Source organism: Schistocerca serialis, chromosome 1, assembly GCF_023864345.2.
Source record: "Schistocerca serialis cubense isolate TAMUIC-IGC-003099 chromosome 1, iqSchSeri2.2, whole genome shotgun sequence".
Lineage (NCBI taxonomy): Eukaryota > Metazoa > Arthropoda > Insecta > Orthoptera > Acrididae > Schistocerca > Schistocerca serialis.
Window position 1 is genome coordinate 643,082,398 of NC_064638.1, and position 15,046 is coordinate 643,097,443.

The window sequence follows — 15,046 nt, forward strand, 5'->3', positions numbered from 1 at the left end:
ATGATGCACAAATTTTAAGTCTAAAAGTTTAAGTAGTGTGTAAGCCTAGGGACCGATGACCTCAGCAGTTTGGTCCCTTAGGAATTCACACACATTTGAACATTTTGAACATGAAACTTGGGGTACAGTGATTGTGTGGGGCGGCGGATGCGTAAGTTTGTAATAATATTTGTTGACTGTAGAAACATTTCCCGACCGATGCACCATATGTGGGGCGGCGGATGAGTTTGTAAACTAATATCTGATTGCTGGATATATGCTTGCGTGTTGAATCAGTTTCTAGCTTTTAGAATGTTGTTATTGCTGTCTTTTGCCGTTCTCAACACTGGCTCTCTATTTACTCCGTGACCCCCAGAAAGTGATTTAATAAAACTTGGAGCCAGTAAATAGATATCCTAGTGCCCACTTTACCTGAGAATGTTCTTATAGCTGCAGCTTATAGCTCTGAGGAATTAGGAGATTGTCCGGGATTTCTAATCAAAAACGGTTTTTCCAAAATAGTTGAGTATATTCTGAAATTCACTAATAAAAACCACAAGTATCCCTACAACCAAACTAACAGAACAGTTCAGAGTCTAATCCGCTGATGCAACTATAAATGTCCGAATTAAATGTTAAAAAGAATGCTCGCCAAAATTTGATGAAAATATTTCATCAAACGCCACGCTAAATATTTGGTAGAATGACTGTCCCGCGACGGCACGTGAAAATACGACAATACGCAAACTGAAGCTAGATAATGAAAATCACCCCAGAATTAACACTTCACATGAAATGTTTTCATGGTTCCGCATATCTCTAGTAACTTAATACGGCACCCGAGGCTGTTTGTAGCAGATACACTGATGCGACGCGACTACCGACACAGATGGCGTGTCATTCAGCGTCTGGAGAGAACTGGGGCCTTGCTTCCTCGCTCAGTGTTCTTATACATAAAGCCGCGGTGCGGAGGGCTGAGGGAACGCCTGATCAAATCCGCTATCCCGACTAGCCGCTGGGCTAGTAACGCACCACTTCAAGTTACATAATAATTTATAGCTTCTTTGGCTGATGGCCGAAGAAGCTCTTAATTTAAACGTGCATTCAGCACGCAGGTAAGTATTGATAATAAAATTTCGACGTGGCTAAGTTAAATACTTTAGGCGAGAGAATTAATTTAATTGCCCTGCACGCACTAGATGAGCTCTGAACTGGCCCTGTTGAGATCCGCTATCGCTATAATTTTATAGGTATTAAAAAGAAACTTACACATCTTCATAATCATAGCGGACCTCCAACCTATTTAAATCTAAACATCCTAGCCTTATTTACTAGCCTACTTAATCTATCTTGCTTCCTTCAGTATTGAGACGAAAACCAGAAAATCATGAATTTCCACTAAAGTCTTAATTTGTGAAATCCAAAGTACTGTTTTTATTAAATCATTATGAAAGATGAATCTAAATATAAATTTTGAAGTCTCTAGCTCTTTTCTGTTGCGCCAATGATTTTTCCAGAAAAACGTCCAAATCTCGGAAATGGCTGAAGTTATCGAACTGATATTTAACACACATTAATTTAGTATTATTTCTGACATGCTAGAAAAGTTTTAGTTCATTTGCTTGATTTTTAAGGTATTGCGCAACATTTATGACGTCAGAGCTAGTTACAGCAGACTGGCTGGCACACAACGGAAACTGATGTGAATTTACTACAGCGTGAGTAGGCTGCTTCCCTACATCACCCTCTACTTAAATTTTTTGTTTATGAATGTTAATGAATGTAAAAAATAATTTAATTACAAAAAGGGAAGCAAGAGTACAGTTTAACTCCCTATGAAAATTCAAAATTGAAATATAAACCTGTAGAAACATTAAAAAAAAACTGATTACCTACATTAATTATTTAAATTGTAGGCATGTTCACTGCCTTTTAAACAATGTCATTACTCAAAATTTTAAGCAAAGTCAATGAACTATTTTGGCATACATATTGCCTTAGACAAACAAACACATACAAATTGAAAAATTATGAAAATCTTAGATCCATTAAATACATTAAATACATTTTTACATACACAAATTCAAAGAAAATAACATGATACATAAACAGATGTTTATCTCTTAGCAGTCTTTTCTAAACCTGAAAGAAAAGTTCACAAATAATTTTTACACACGTGGTTGTAGCCGCTTTGGCTGGCGTCCTACACTTCCATTCACAAGGGTAGAGGAGGGGAAGTTGCTATGGTGTGCGTCCTTCACGTTCTCTCTAAATTACATGGGGGAAAGGGGAGGGGTCACTGTGAGTTGTGTCCAAGTCACTCCACGCTTTCACGCAGCTACCAGGCTGCCATTATCTGGTTTGTCCTGTAGAACAAACAAAAAGAGTGCCTCAGACTCTGTTCACTTAATATCTAAGGGTGGGTCACAATGAAATGGGGATATATACATTTTATCCTTCAGTATGTTGCTGGAACAAAGTTAACAGAACCTTTTTAATTTTACTCTCGTGGTTACTTAATTGTCATAAAGTCGGTAAACAAATGGCTCAAAACGCCGTTAGTCACGTACTGGAGAAAATTTATGCTCCTAAGGCATACAACCATAAATCATATTTAATCTGAATTTATTAGTTCTGGGCCGGAACACTGAACCAATGCTCGGTACATTCCTGACAAATCTGCATTTTATTTACTTAACTGACTCATCTTTGATTACTTTATTCTTAGAGATAGTATGAGTATGATTAGTGGTTGTCTTCTCAGCTTCCATGTACATGTGAGTAACTTTTGGTAATAGTACAGTTGTAAGTGTTCAAAACACACTACGTTTAGTTGACTACAAAATCCACTTATTGGTCCACTGCTGTTGTCAGTTCCACATCTGCAATTAGGTACTTACTTACTTTGAAGTGTATTTATGCTGAGCTAAAATTAATGTTTCACGTCTGTCAGTGTGTTATTTATTTACTTTGCTAGTGTATGAACTTATTTAACACTCACTCTATTAATATTTAAAGCATAGGATAGCACATTTATTTCATATTCATAGTGTATTGCAGTTGATTAGTTTGCTCACGTGGCAATCCATTTCCACTCGATCGGACGCTGAAACCTCAGGTAGTCTCTCTCAGACCTACCACTAAAGTGCATCAAGTAATTATGGACGAGCGTAATGCTAAATTCCTTAAACCTATAGGACACCATGAGCTGCTCTGTCTCATCTAACATAAGGGTACCTATGGTCGCATTCACGCCTCCAACTCATAACCTCAATATGTGTAGGTGTATCCTGTCACACACTACACTAAAATAATGGCCAGCTCCAACCTTATAAATACTTCAGGGACGTGTCCTTCACGTCTCAACCACAAACACTGCTCAATTCCATTACACTGCCTTTCCTTGCTACATCAGGTGAGTTTAATCTTACAACTTATCTGCATATTTTTCATACCACTAAGGAATCTCTTTCTTACTATTTATTAGTTAGTTCTAATGCATACACTAGGTTTCACTACCACTTCAGATCTTGCTTGTACATGAATTCATATATCTTTTTAGATTACTGTTGGTGGCTCATTTTCAATAAAACAACACTTTGTAGTTAGTATATTACCAGGGTACTATACATACTTGTTACTCATATACATTTTATATCTTAATTACGTCATACTTCTCTATTGTTTGTCACTATTAGGTTTGTCACATTAGGTTTTTTTTTTCACTAATCGGTGGATAGAATGGTTCCATAACTCATGGCTTGATAGCCATGACAGAAAATTTTCATGTCTGGAAAGAAGAGGTCGAAATTTTTTGTGGACAGGAAAGAGAAAGAATGAGTGAGACCTGAAAGGGAAAGAAGATCTCACACAGCTGGGACTGCACAGCTGCCACACTGTGTAGAGGTTACAGAATAACCTCCTCCCTACAGCATTCATTGGTTTAATGCTGTAAAGAAGAGTTATAACGGAAAATTTAATGTATGAAAGAAGATGTCGAAATTTTTGTAGATAGGAAAGATGAAGAATGAGTGAGACCTGAAATGGAAAGAAGATCTCACACAGCTGGGACTGCACAGCTGCCACACTGTGTAGAGGTTACAGTACAACCTCCTCCCTACAGCATTCATTGGTTTAACGCTGTACTGATAATCATACCGGAAAATTTAATGTTGGAAAGTAAAGGTCGAAATTTTTTTGTAGATAGGAAAGAGGAAGAATGAGTGAGACCTGAAAGGGAAAAAGATCTCACACAGCTGGGACTGCACAGCTGCCACACTGTGTAGAGGTTAAAGAACAACCTCCTCCCTACAGCATTCATTGGCTACCTATAAATCTGGCAGGTCGATCTGAAAATACTTTATGATGCCTTTTTAGAACCTGTCTCAGTTCTTCCTTCTGATTGGCTGAAATCTTATAGATTTCCTGCAATTTAGCTTCTATTTTGTCTAAAATAATTGCTTCTTCTTCTTCTTCTGTGTTCAGCTTACTGTTACCAAGATTAACATCCTCGTCCCAATACCTCCTATTTTTCAGAACTCGTATAGGCAGCTCCCAAGTTCCATCATCAGTTACTACATGTTTATCACTAAAAGGTACTATAATTACTCCGGTTATTGGCAAGACCATTTTTAACTGGCTTCTTTCAAAATCAACAACACTCTGATATTTCGACAAGAAATCTATGCCAATTAAAACCTCAATACTGAGATTATGTACAATTAAACATGGATGATCAATTACATTACCATTTATGTTAAAGGGTAGCAAAGCTTCTTGCTTTACTGTTTTTGACACCTTGCCAGTAGCACCAATTATTCTTAGTCCTGATACCCTTATTACAGTAAGTTTGTCTTTACCAGGTAATGCATCAAAGAAGGACTGAGATATTGCACTCACCTCACTTCCACTGTCTAAGAGACAACGTACATTGATACCCAACATATTCACTATTATTATAGGGTGGCTTATTCTAGGTTGTACAGGTGGTTCCTCACGTTCATCTAGTAGTTCCTTTTGGATTTGTCTCCAACTAAAGTGATCAACATCTGTCTTCATTACATTTAGGTCACAGTGTGTAGGGGTTTCCTGAATTACATTTTCAGCTGCCTTTTCCAGTCTGTCTATTAATTTTAAATCGAAACACCGCACGACTTCATTACATTTAGTTTGCCGAACATGACCCAAATTACTATAGTCTGAGCGATTCTGCGCCTCCAGACCGGGCATAACATTAGTTACAGCTAAACCACTTTCACCATTATCGTCGGTTTCCTTCTCAAGTGACAACTGGTCACAGCTACTGGGTTCATTGACCCCAAACAGCCTACCCTCTACATTCCTACTTATCTCCTGTCCTAAATCTATTAGTACATTATCAACATCCTGCACAGGCACTTTAGATAAGAGCACATCATCCTCATCGTAAATATAAGCATGAATTTCTTCTGCTTCTTCACCTGTCAATTCAGTATTTTGTAGCTCATCCCTACTGTTACACTGCTGCGCCTTCTCTTTCTCTTCCCACTTAGAAAGCGTTTCTAACACGGTATCTATCAAATACTGTGAGTGATCTAATATTTCTGTTGTATCATTAGGTGCTACCGACATTTCATCCATCTGTTCAGTTTGAGTATTCTGATCTGTCTTACCCATTCCCTTAACTACTGGCTTAGGAAAAGTAACCGCCTGGTGAGCGCCAGTGTCCTCATAGACGGGAACTAGTTTTCCTGCCTAGGTCTACTACTGTTTCCTTTATTTTCATTATAGTTGACTGGCACAGCATTACTTTCCGTACTGTTGTTTACAAGCATATTTCTGTTTGGAACAAAATTATTATCCCTTGGACGCCATTGTTGGTTCTGATAATTATTTCCCCAATTCCTACCTCTCTTAGGATGGCGAACACCTACTGTTCTGATGTTTACATTGCCATTTTGCTCGTTCCTAAAATTACTATTATTGTTATTGGCATTTCGGTTATTACGTGCTTGCTCCTCATTGGCAGCAACACGTTCTACACGTTCCAAATACTCAATGAAACGATCCAGATTGTCTCTAGGGGCTGATATAATTCTAGTTTGCCAGTACCATGGCAGTTTAGCTTCCAGACCTAGTATAATCATTTCTGGTTTTAGCTTTTCCGCCAAATGTGACAAACATGAAATCCATGACCTAGCAAACTCTTTAATTGATTCCTTGCCTGCATTGAAGCGTTTCCCACTCCAAAATTCTCTCAACACTTCATTTTGCTTATTGCTAGACCAATACTCATTAATAAAAGCTGTTTTAAATTCCGCTAATGTTTTACACTTTAACATAACATCAGCTGACCAACGCATGGCGTCACCTGCTAAATGGCTTCTAATAAACGAGATTTTCTCTCGTTCAGACCAATTTGGTGGAATCACATCTTCAAAATCGTTCCAGAAATCTAGCGGGTGGATATTTTTATCTGGATCAAACCGCAAGAACTGCCGACACCCGATAAAAGCGGCGTTTGCAGCTACCACTTGTTGTATGTTACCATTACCAGAAGTTACTGAAGCTACTTTACTCTCAATGTTAGCAATGTTAGTACTGATATTTTCTACTTTCATTTCAACATTATCTACTCTTTGTACAATATGAGTAGTGTCAGTTTTGATTGCTTCTACTTCTGCTTGACATATGTTTACTTTTATATTAACATCTTTAAATCTATCTGAGCACAGTTCAGATTCTGCCTCGATCTTTTCTGTTAACTTGTGCTCCAGCTTCGCATCTTCCATTTGGAAGTCTTTGCGAACCTCAGCAACTTCGGATTTAACTGTTTTATACATTTCAGAAAACTGTTGAGCAACCTTTTTCTTAATATCCTCATGATTGCAATCAATTTTACAATTCAAACTGTCTAGATCCGCTTTCAACTTATTGCAACCAGCCTTGAAGGTATCGTCCATTACCTCCAATCGTTTATTAAAATTAGTTTGGCTGGCCATAATCTCATACTTTAATTCAGCATTATTGGATTCTAATTTATTGTCCATTGCCTCAAACCGTTTATTAAAATTTGTTTGACTGGCCACCATTTCAGACTTTAATTCAGCATTGCTGGCAGCTATTGCTTGTAATATAACATTTAAATCAACAGCCCCAGCATCTTTGGGTTGCTCACGAGCTGGCTTTTTATCACACTCAGGTGACGAAAAACTAGCTCCAACACCAAAATCATCAAAACTAACTGAAACTTCTGATTGATTAGTCGTATCTAACTTCTCCTTCTTACACTCTACCATCTCTGAAGACTGTTTCATTTTTAATTCATCAGAGAAACTATCATCCAATAAATTTACCATTTCTACTTTCCGCTTTACTACAGGGGTCTCTATTATTGAATCATTACCCCTTCGCACACTACTGTCAGGAGACAATACTTCATATTTCACTTTAACATTACTACTTTCAAGCATATTTACACTTGAACCGTTGTCTGTATTTACAGTTCCCTCAACAGACATAGGTTCTGATTTAAGTTTAACCTCAGTTTCTTTTGGCGGTTCCATCGCCAACAGTCTTTTAGTGCAGGTTAGTAAAATTTTTAACAGCTTTTCACTTAACTTAGTTCCTTCTGCACGACGTATGGCGTTGCCGGCGCGGCGTACCAGGATTCCTGATGCGACGTGGCACGTTGAACTGCAGACGGCTCTCCGACGGCTGTTGTGTGTTTGCGTGGCCCGCAATTGCAGGCTCTGCGTCGGCTGCTCCAGCGGACGACTGCGGTGCGGCGAGACTGGCTTCTCGCGATGCCGGCAGCACCGCTAGACTCAGTGCCAGCTCCGTCAATCCAGATGCGTTGTTAATCCAATTGCGTCGTCCACATGCACACGTAACACATTCACTGTTCTGTACTCAGTTGCGTGTCGCATTTCACTCGCGAATCCGAATAGTTAAAAATCACTTTCACTTAGTCATTTCCCGGCCGATGCACCATATGTGGGGCGGCGGATGCGTAAGTTTGTAATAATATTTGTTGACTGTAGAAACATTTCCCGACCGATGCACCATATGTGGGGCGGCGGATGAGTTTGTAAACTAATATCTGATTGCTGGATATATGCTTGCGTGTTGAATCAGTTTCTAGCTTTTAGAATGTTGTTATTGCTGTCTTTTGCCGTTCTCAACACTGGCTCTCTATTTACTCCGTGACCCCCAGAAAGTGATTTAATAAAACTTGGAGCCAGTAAATAGATATCCTAGTGCCCACTTTACCTGAGAATGTTCTTATAGCTGCAGCTTATAGCTCTGAGGAATTAGGAGATTGTCCGGGATTTCTAATCAAAAACGGTTTTTCCAAAATAGTTGAGTATATTCTGAAATTCACTAATAAAAACCACAAGTATCCCTACAACCAAACTAACAGAACAGTTCAGAGTCTAATCCGCTGATGCAACTATAAATGTCCGAATTAAATGTTAAAAAGAATGCTCGCCAAAATTTGATGAAAATATTTCATCAAACGCCACGCTAAATATTTGGTAGAATGACTGTCCCGCGACGGCACGTGAAAATACGACAATACGCAAACTGAAGCTAGATAATGAAAATCACCCCAGAATTAACACTTCACATGAAATGTTTTCATGGTTCCGCATATCTCTAGTAACTTAATACGGCACCCGAGGCTGTTTGTAGCAGATACACTGATGCGACGCGACTACCGACACAGATGGCGTGTCATTCAGCGTCTGGAGAGAACTGGGGCCTTGCTTCCTCGCTCAGTGTTCTTATACATAAAGCCGCGGTGCGGAGGGCTGAGGGAACGCCTGATCAAATCCGCTATCCCGACTAGCCGCTGGGCTAGTAACGCACCACTTCAAGTTACATAATAATTTATAGCTTCTTTGGCTGATGGCCGAAGAAGCTCTTAATTTAAACGTGCATTCAGCACGCAGGTAAGTATTGATAATAAAATTTCGACGTGGCTAAGTTAAATACTTTAGGCGAGAGAATTAATTTAATTGCCCTGCACGCACTAGATGAGCTCTGAACTGGCCCTGTTGAGATCCGCTATCGCTATAATTTTATAGGTATTAAAAAGAAACTTACACATCTTCATAATCATAGCGGACCTCCAACCTATTTAAATCTAAACATCCTAGCCTTATTTACTAGCCTACTTAATCTATCTTGCTTCCTTCAGTATTGAGACGAAAACCAGAAAATCATGAATTTCCACTAAAGTCTTAATTTGTGAAATCCAAAGTACTGTTTTTATTAAATCATTATGAAAGATGAATCTAAATATAAATTTTGAAGTCTCTAGCTCTTTTCTGTTGCGCCAATGATTTTTCCAGAAAAACGTCCAAATCTCGGAAATGGCTGAAGTTATCGAACTGATATTTAACACACATTAATTTAGTATTATTTCTGACATGCTAGAAAAGTTTTAGTTCATTTGCTTGATTTTTAAGGTATTGCGCAACATTTATGACGTCAGAGCTAGTTACAGCAGACTGGCTGGCACACAACGGAAACTGATGTGAATTTACTACAGCGTGAGTAGGCTGCTTCCCTACAATTGCCTATACACACACTTATGTTTCTTAATTTATCTTTCGTATCTTCACTCGAAATGATCCATAATGAAACAGAATAGTATCGTTCATTCACAAAGAATCTTTCTTTTAGTTTTACTATGCAGAATAGCACCCACCCAGTGTGACGGTACGTCACATAAATGGGAAAAGAAGTTTTTGCTATGGGACGCGTGAAACGTAAATTATCTAAAGACTAAGTACGTCTGCGCGATGTATAACAAATAGTAAAGAACGTTCAGTTATTAACAAAGCACAAATATCGCTGTAATTTACAAAACACAGTTTTTCAGTATAATCTCTGTGTAACATAGGCCATGAAGATCAGAGGCAATGCTTTGACTGAACCAGCTCTCCTGCTTTTTGTTTCGTCTAGAGGTAGGATGCCATTGTAACGCTTTATAATATTTAATGTATTGTATGTTAACCGGGGACCTAGAAACGCCGGAGAGGCTCCGACCCCGCCGCAGCCGCAGTGGTCCACAACCCCACGACGACTACCGCAGTCCACTTCACCCCTTCGCCGCCCCACACCGAACCCAGCGTTATTGTGCGGTTCGGCCCCCGGTGGGCCCCCTAGGGAACGTCTCACACTAGACGAGTGAAACCCCTATGTTTGCGTGGTAGAATAATGGTGGTGTACGCGTACGTGGAGAACTTGTTTGCGCAGCAGTCGCCGACATAGTGTAACTGAGGCGGAATAAGGGGAACCAGCCCGCATTCGCCGAGGCAAATGCAAAACCGCCTAAAAACCATCTACAGGTTGGCCGGTGCATCGGACCTCGACACAAATCCGCCGGGCGGATTCGTGCCGGGCACCAGGCGCTCCTTCCCGCCCGGAAAGCCGTGCGTTAGACCGCACGGCCAACCGGGCGGGCTATATTTAATGTACGTTTGGTTGTAATTTAGTAAAATATACTTATAATTGTTATTAGAAAGTGTGTGTTATTGACTTAGTTGTCACCTCTCATGTGCGCTAACCATTAATTACAATTAACAAATTTTTTACAGAACTTCGTAGAGAAGGGAGCTCATCTCCCCTAGCAGGATTTAGTCAACCATTACTCTGAATGTATTATTTAATTAAAATCTCATGTCATAATATTAAATGCAAGTGCGAGAGACTTCTCAGTTTTGATCTTTCATTAATTTCGAAGTTAAAAAGAATAATGATAGATTTCATTTGACAAAATTCACGGCACTGAATGAGTTCAGTATGTTTCATTTTGGCCACCTAACGGCAGATGAGATTCTCTCCAGTTTTACCTTGCAAATAATGAACAAGAAGTATTGAAAATCGTTACATTCAATAAGCTCGACAATATCTCAGTTAATGTTTGTGACATTTGGAACATAAATAACCAGTAGCCCCTGAGACCCACATTAATAATTACAGTTTGCATAAGAATACACATATTTTCTTTTCTAAATGGCAGCGCTCACGCAGACTATTTATTAGAAGGCGGTGAGTCACGCGTTGTGTTTAAAGAAAATTATATCGTACGTACTTCGTGGCATCCGATGTCCGTACGAGTGTTACCGCGGTATAAGTTAATTAAAAGTCCATGCTAGCCCACAATATTTAAAGCCACCCCAACAAAATCATAAAATATATAATTACAAAAATAAAAATATGTAATTATCCTGTGATAAGTGGCCCCACCCATACATATATAGTTATATCGTGATACCAGATAGCCATGTGCGTTAGCACACCACATTCTGGATTCATGAAGGCGCGCCGGCCGCGGATCGTATTCAACCGGCGGATACGTCAGCCAGTCTGAATGTGGTTTTTAGGCGGTTTTTCACATCCAGCTAACTAAATACAGTGGTGGTACAGATGTCTCGCCTTAGTTAAACGATTCGCAGACATTTCGAGAAACGTTTTCACAGTCTGGTAGGGGATAATTAGACTCAGATAGATGGAGCACACAATTCCCGGAGGAAACAGTGGCGACAGGAGTGGCATCTGGCCGTCATCTAACACCAACATTGCCAAATTCAGATTATCATGGCGACGACGCGAAGAGACACGGTAAAAGTCAACAGAAAGAAGAACTAGGCTAGGCAGGGTAGCATTTATCGATGAGGACGTGGACTATCAACCAATATTTTCCATTTATTTTCCATGATAATCACCGTAAGACGTTCTTAGCATTCTGGAGGTTTAAGATTTTGAGCGTATGACATTTTTTTCCGACTCCTCCTTCGGGATGAACTGACGAGGGATGTATCACTGTACCAATAACAGTCGGTGCTAGTGTTTTACTCCAGTCCTACTGTGGTAAGCGACTAGCTATTAGTTGTACCATTTGACATAGACCTGTTCGTACTTTCGGGGCTCATCTTCCAGCGGAAAATAGTTGTGTGGCATTGATTATGTCGCCGATTCATTGCCGAGAGTAGCGAAGTCACGTTCTTTCAGCCATGCTTGTTTAGAAGATTTTTTTTTTACTACAGAGCGGTGAAATGTGGTTTGAATAAAGCTGGAGTAAATTCCTTCGCCACTATATCTTTGATGACACATTATTCTACTACTAGTATTCTCCATGTTGATGGCATACTCCTTATTACTTCCGTTCCATAAACTATGCCTTCCTTAATTTTACTGTTAATAATTCCTGACATAGTTTGTTTTATTACATCAGCGTAATTGAACGAATTTTCTTGTAGAGATGAAATTTGATAGTCTTCCCAGGTAGCGCCTGAAAGTTACCATGTACTAACTAACAGTAATTTGAAGGATAACTCAGCAGAAACAAACCTCTTTACCATCTGATAAAGAAGTACACTCTCAGGGAAGTGCAATTACTGATCGATGTCGATGCTTCTTTCGCCTTTTCGTCACGGAAAAATGTTATCACTTTCGTCGTAACGCCTCCACGATCTCTGTTAGCAGGTGGCGTGCTCTGGTGTATTAGACGTCAGTGTTGACCCAGTCGCGATACGACCTCTTGGCTGATTCTAGCGCTGAAAGCATTGTTTCAGATGAATTAAAATACGGTGACTAAAATATTTGCCTCTGATATATAGTAACACCTGAATGTTGCCATGGTAACTAGCGAAAGGGTTAGCCCGTTTGATGTGTAACTATTATCCTGCAAGACAGTGCTCTTTAAATGTTGTTAATTGCAAGATTAGGCCCACCAAATAGATAGAGATGCCAATGGTGATTAGGTAGAGAACGTCACATCATTTAAACATGCAGGGGTTATACTAAGAAGCGATATGAAATGGGACGATGACGGACAACCACTTACAAAAGTACAGGGAGAATGAACGTCTTTTACGATCGCACCACGTCGATTTAGCCCGTGCCGGCCGCGGTGGTCTCGCGGTTCTAGGCGCGCAGTCCGGAACCGCGCGACTGCTACGGTCGCAGGTTCGAATCCTGCCTTGGGCATGGATGTGTGTGATGTCCTTAGGTTAGTTAGGTTTAAGTAGTTCTAAGTTCTAGGGGACTGATGACCACAGCTGTTAAGTCCCATAGTGCTCAGAGCCATTCTTTTTTTTTTTATTTAGCCCGTCTAGAACGGTAATAGGAGTGGGTATTTTTAGAAGAAAGACGATGCTGTTCTCGGGAAACTTTGTTCGGCAAGTTTAGAGATACGTTAATCAAGGTGACCTTCGGTACTTCAGAATGCAAATCAACCTATTTTTAAACTCCATCATATTTGCGGTTCGCACCATGTTAGACGCAGGGAACGAATAAGGGACAGCACTTCACAACATCCATGAATACTGAAGATTATTTTAGTTTCCACTGCTGAATTTTTCACTCCATCCACATGAACATGAAGTGGTTAATGTTTTCGACCTTGTGAGTTGACAATTATTTGTTCAGTGAGTTTATGTTTGCAGTTCAAATTGCTTCCCAATAGAAGGGAGCAAGATCAGTTAAATACCAAATGCTGTAGTAAAGCTAACTGTAGGAAATAAACGTCGCTCCTGTCTTCCAGTTTTCTGGTAATACGTTACGTGTCTGCAGAAGTGCTAATAACAACGAATAGCGGAAGCAAAGGCCGTAAAGCCGTGGTGAGACATTCCAGTTTACTGCCTGTAGGGCGCTCTCTTACGAACAGCCATCTCTTCGCTCTTAACGTAATTTATTGCGAGTATCTCATCTGGCATCTCAGATAGAATTAATCAAGACCTAATAGCTACGTATTTTGGTCCGCCATTGGGTCTAAATAGGCAGTTCTGGTGCTAAAGCTGCCCTGCCCTTCCAAAGTCAGTCATGCACTGGCACACAGACTGCGTGCTACATGCTGCTTTGGTCTACCGACGTATGGGTAAATGAAAAAATGTGAAAAAATTCTCTGCTATTTGTTAAGCAAACCGGTATTTACGCAGCAATTGCTACTTCTCTGTAGCTCACAAAAAGGCGAAAGAAGACGGAACCAACTACACTGCATGACCAGAAAAGTGAAGCACCCAGAAGACACGGTCAAATGTACTTCATACTCGCACACACCATCGGAAGATATTTAATGACTAGCTGCACCCCGTGGTAATTAAATGTGGTTCAGTAGTCATTTATAAAGAAATGCTAACGCCGAAACTCACTATCCACGCGCATTATAAATCTTAACCCCTTGTAGGTATTGAGGCGTGAACCTCTTGCGGCTGAGGAAACCGCACCACACACAAAAAAGGATAAAAAAAGAAAATTAGAGCCGATGGGAGAAGCTGACGGCATACATGTCACTCACAACTCGTTAAGGAGAAAACTAATCTCATGTTTCTAAGTTAAACTTATGCATACATTTGACAACTTTCATGGATGGCTTTTTAGTCACGTTACCCACCCCAAGGGAACAGTAGTCACGTTGACCAATCCCTTGGGAACATTGTTTTTTTTTCGGAGTAAAAGGGAGCGTATGTATTAATTCCGGGTAAAGATTATCTCCATTCCAAACTTTTCTAAATCCGTCCAGCAGCGCAGATTTTATGGTATGCCTTCACGTATTTGCTTGGTACCAGCGTACACGCTCGAATATCATAATGAAATCCAGTATCACTTAAAGCTTACCACGTCCCATATGTATGGACACGATGTCTGTCTGATATACAGCACTTAAATGACACTGTCGTTGTGAGTCTTGAAGTGTCTCAGAAGCTTTAAGGTACGCTTGACGTTCAGATGCTGAAATGCAACGGGCTCGTGTGTCTCAAACACTTTGAGACTGTGAAAGCATTGCATTCATTACGTTGAATCGTATTATGTAGGGTGTATTAAACAATAAAAGCAATGTCACAAATATGGTACACTTAAAAATTCAACGAGTAATTAGCTTTTCCTAAGAGTAACTTGTAACACCGAAAATGCAGATGAAATACCTTTTGCACGATCCAAAATTTTTCACCGTTTAATACCCGTTGCTAACTTGGACTGTACTTCTAATTATGAATCTATAGGATTTGTTACAGAAACTATGTTTAATGTGTAATGGGTGTAACAGTGTATTTATTTGTGCAAGTAATTATAA